The sequence below is a fragment of the Babylonia areolata genome, chromosome 19 (genome assembly GCF_041734735.1).
Source record: "Babylonia areolata isolate BAREFJ2019XMU chromosome 19, ASM4173473v1, whole genome shotgun sequence".
NCBI lineage: Eukaryota > Metazoa > Mollusca > Gastropoda > Neogastropoda > Buccinidae > Babylonia > Babylonia areolata.
In genome coordinates this window covers 23,466,215-23,471,214 of record NC_134894.1, presented here as the reverse complement: position 1 = coordinate 23,471,214, position 5,000 = coordinate 23,466,215, and the positions used below count along the sequence as shown (strand labels likewise).

General features: G+C 41.8%; 1 protein-coding gene across 2 annotated transcripts in view; it reads right to left on the bottom strand.

The window, feature by feature from the left end:
- Positions 1-5,000, bottom strand: part of LOC143294244 (dopamine receptor 1-like) — a 159,982-nt gene that overhangs the window by 154,377 nt on the left and 605 nt on the right. For both annotated transcript variants that reach the window (XM_076605675.1, XM_076605674.1), the window contains exon 1: positions 4,833-5,000. This exon is cut by the window's right edge and continues 605 nt beyond it. The gene's annotated coding sequence lies outside the window, so the exon portion shown is untranslated. The remainder of the gene's footprint in view (positions 1-4,832) is intronic.

Genomic DNA, 5,000 nt, shown 5'->3' with positions numbered 1-5,000 from the left:
CCACATCCATAGAGACACACATAGTCCTTTTGTCAGTACAGTACAACACCTTGAATGTGAGAATGGTACACATGGAGGTATGAGTGGACGATGAAGATGAATTAAATACGCAATAAGCAGAAAAAAGGTAGTGGGGAAAAGCACACAGACAGACAGACAGACAGACAGACAGACAGATAAATACAGACAGAGACACAGGCAGAGCGAGAGGTAGAGACAGACACAGACAGAGACAGACAGACAGAGAGGCAGTCAGATGAACAGACTGACGGACGGAAGGATATATTACAGAGAGAAATGAAATGAAATGAAATAGTTTATTCACAGAAAGGTAGTGGCCCCCCAATCAATGAGGGGTGACAAAGAAAACAGTTTCATATACAAATATGGATCATTTAGCAAACACATCAATGAAAATTGATCATGCAGCACACACACACACACACACACACACACACACACACACACACACACACACACAGTGAGAGAGAGAGAGAGAGACAGAGAGAGAGAGAGACAGACAGACAGATAGAGATATTGAGACAGAGATTGAGAGACAGAAACTTAGAGAGAAAGAGAGACAGACAGACAAAGAGAGAGAGATACAGAGGCAGAGATTGAGACAGACAGAGAGAGAGAATGAATGAATGAATGAATGAATGAATGAATGAATCTTCAAGTTATTTTCCAACGGTGAAGATATTAGCACTTTGGCCGACTTACACATCTGCCGTTGTTCTAAGAGACACACAAACATGTAAGCATATAAATGTAGTTATACTGAATACTTAATACATGTATAATGTACGAGTATAACACAGCGTCAAACTGAAGAGAGAGAGAGGGAGAGATTCTTCTTCTTCTTCTTCTGCGTTCACTCGTATGCACACGAGTGGGCTTTTACGTGTATGACCGTTTTTACCCCGCCATGTAGGCAGCCATACTCCGTTTTCCGGGGTGTGCATGCTGGGTATGTTCTTGTTTCCATAACCCACCGAACGTTGACATGGATTACAGGATCTTTAACGTGCGTATTTGATCTTCTGCTTGCATATACACACGAAGGGGGTTCAGGCACTAGCAGGTCTGCACATATGTTGACCTGGGAGATCGTAAAAAATCTCCACCCTTTACCCACCAAGCGCCGTCACCGTGATTCGAACCCGGGACCCTCAGATTGACAGTCCAACGCTTTAACCACTCGGCTATTGCGCCCGTCGAGGGAGAGATAAAGGGAGGGAGGGAGAGAGATCAATCATTTGTTGAAAACGACAGGCCCAAACATACCTGTCCCATTGTCGTGCTTGAAAGGATCAGATCAAAGCATTGAAAACTGCACACACACACACACACACACACACACACACACACACACACACACACACGCACACACATACACACACGCACACACACACACACGCACACGCACACAAACGCACACACACATACACACACGCACACACACACACACACACACACACACACACACACACACACACACACACACACACACACACACACACACACACACACACACACACACACACACACACACACACTATCTCTCTCTTATTTTTTCTATCTCCTTTTTCATTTTTATTTCAGTTTGTTTGTCTGTGTGCTTGTTTGCTTGTTTCTTTTGTGCTGCAACGTTCTATTTTGTAGGCATGCATAATTACATTCACTCCGATCAAAGATGACTGTGATGGCAGTTGTAGAAGTAATACTGGTGATGGTAGTAGACATTGTAGTGTTGTATAAATTTTGTCAATCGTGAGGCGAACAAGTACTATGTGGATTTTTTAAATTTTTTTTTTTTTAAGAGCAATATCCACGTTTCTTCCCCCTAAACTCTTTCGTTACGAAGACTGGACGGAAAAAGTTGAAAACTAGTCAATAACATTGTACGGTCATAATACTCTAAATTTCTTCTGCTCCACTCTTTTATTGGTGTTCTTTACGGCACTCGAGAAGAGAGGGGGAAAAATGTAGAGAATAGGATCAGATTACTATCAACCAATCTACAACTTCTTCCGTCTTCGAAACGAAACCGAATGGAAAGAGTGGGTGGGTTGGGGTGAGGAGGGATATGGATATTCCCGACTTCTTTCGCAAGTATATGGATCTATCTATCTATCTATCTGCCTGTCTATCTGTCTATTTATCTATCTATAAACGAAATGAAAAAAAAAAAGATTTAAAATAGGGCACCACACCCGATTCAAATCAACACATCGACTATTCAACCAACAACCAGCCCCATCCACATCAGTGTAATATGCAGCTTCTGTTCAAACGTGTGTGTGTGTGTTATCTTCAGTTTAACGTCTATTCACTATAAGTGTTTTTAGACGGAAAGGAGTAAAGAAGTGGATAAAGGAAAGGGAATGCATGTGAATATTAGTGTAAAAAAAATATTCATGTTATGTAACAGAGGAAAAGTATATTATGAGAAAAAGGTCTAAAGAGATTGTGGTGTGTATTGAATGAGGTGTCATGGGAAGGAGAATATGTATATGCATATCAACAAGTATTAACCTATAACAATGTAAATATAAATAACAACATTAATTATAACACATCAAAGGAGAATACCAACTGGACTGGAGTTTAAAATTTCCGAAAACATTCTAAGCAATGAAAATCTTTTCAGTGGCTAATGAAATATTGGAAGAAAAGTCATCAACTACATCTTTAGGAATTAACGGTCTTATGCTCGGACAATGAATGAGTGTGTGTGTGTGTGTGTGTGTGTGTGTGTGTGTGTGTGTGTGTGTGTGTGTGTGTGTGTGTGTGTGTGCAGTGCGTGCATGTGTGAATATGCACAAGTTTTTTATATTGATATGCACTTGTATGTATCCTAGTTAACTCTATATGTGTTTGTGTATGATTTTCGATTTTTGCTGGTATCTTGTTATGTACTATCTTCTCCACCACTCCCAATATTTCTTGTGACCCCGGTACACTTGGTAATAAAGACATTCTATTCTATTCTTCCCTTCCACTCACTCCTCTGTGTCAGTGAACGTCCACGTCTTCAGTGTTGTGTGAACACTACTCATTCCGCTGTTAGTGCCAACACTGACGACAACAATGTTCACTGAAGCATAGCGTAACGTTCACGTCCACACGGCTGCAGTACTCAGGTGACACATTTCTTCCAAAAGCATAATGACGCATAAAAAAAGAAAAAAACCCGCGACGAAAAATCACTCGCCATTCTTTCTTCGGTATGAGGAAACTTGAACATGTGCTTAATTTTTTTTTTTTAAGAAATACTGATGGATAATTTCTTGTATAACGTTCAAATACTATTACAGGAAAGTTCTGCTTCACGGTGACCATACAGTTACTGATGTAAGAAATGAGCTGCCACCTCCTCTACTAAAAACAAGCACCATCTGATACTCATTAATTCATTTAAGAATCAACTGGACGATTCTACAAATCTCTTTTCAGAAAGTTTGACAAATAAACGAACTCGGAAAATGAGGCGTCGTCGAACCTTGACTAAAATTTCTACCAACATATGTCAGTTATGAAATAAAGAAAGGGAATACTAAAAAAACCCCACCAAAAACACACACTTCAAAGCTTGCCTTGACCCTATCCTACTACAACTACTACTACTGCTGCTGCTGCTGCTGCTGCTGCTACCGCTATCACTACTACTCAGTACAACTGCTACTACTATTGAGAGGCATTTTTAGGCCATCGGTGCAGTGATTTCACACGCACTATGTCTGTGGCTCAGCATGGGAAGGCAGGACTTAACCCTCTCCACAGTTTCGCCGTTTTCAACCTTCCTGGTTGGAGCGCGGTGAAGAGGAGGAGATTCGGAGTACATCTGTGCTTTTCCCCAAAACCACAACACTGACCATGCGGCCGAGACAAAGTCTCGAACTTTGACCACTGATGAACACTGGTCAGATCAGACTGGAGTCCCAAACGACTGATTTAACCGATTCTTGATCAAAAGTCCCGCGCGCGGCAAACGCTTCAAACTTTCTTAAAACACCTCCTATGAAAATAAATCAGAAACCGGTTATTTCGACTTTCGACTTCCACCACCGTTCGCACTCTTTCGCCTTTCAATCCTCTGTAGTTCTCTCTTTCCGAAGTTCCTTCCTTCCTTCCTTTCATCCCCAATCCATGAGAGAGTTGGGTTTGTTTTGGTTTTTTTGTTTGTTTTTTTTGTTTTTTCAGCGGCGAAGATTTAAGTCACAGTGTACATAGTACATAACGACAATGCTTTTAAAAACCAAGGGGAAGGGTGGGGGTGGGGGGTGGGGTTGGGGTGGGGAGTAACACTCACAGACTGAAACATTTTCGTTAAATCGACCGAGGACAGAGAGACGGGGAGAGACAGACAGACAGATCGTAGACAGACAGACGGACAGACAGGCAGACACACAAAATTGGTGGAAACTAAAGCCAAAGCGCGCGCACACACACACGCATATGTTGAGAGAGAAAGATGGGGAGGGGATTTCTGTCCTCTTCCCTGTCCGCCTAATGCAGTGAGAATAACAGATGACTGAACAGAAAGAGTATCTCAACAGTTCCTGTTGCACGTCATTCCACAGCAACTTGACCACCCACACACGCTTACTCATTCACACACTAATATACAGGGAACGATATAGAGACATACAGACAGACAGACGGGCAGACAGATACACAGAGAGAGAGAGAGAGAGAGAGAGACAGACAGACAGACAGACAGACAGACAGACAGAGACAGACAGGCAGGCAGGCAGACAGACAGGCAGGCAGACTCTGAGACTGTCAACTGAAGAAAATATCTTTAAAAAAAAAAAAATCACACTAACCTTATGTCGTTGTCGCACGTTAGAGATCCAAGAACATCGATTTGTCACTCGAAGACTGAGAACAAGTTCTTCAGTTCTGTTTTCCACGATATACTCCTCAGCTGATGTTGGAGAGAGAGAGAAAAAAAACAACCAAAAAAACCCCAAAAAACCCGGAAATTAAAAATC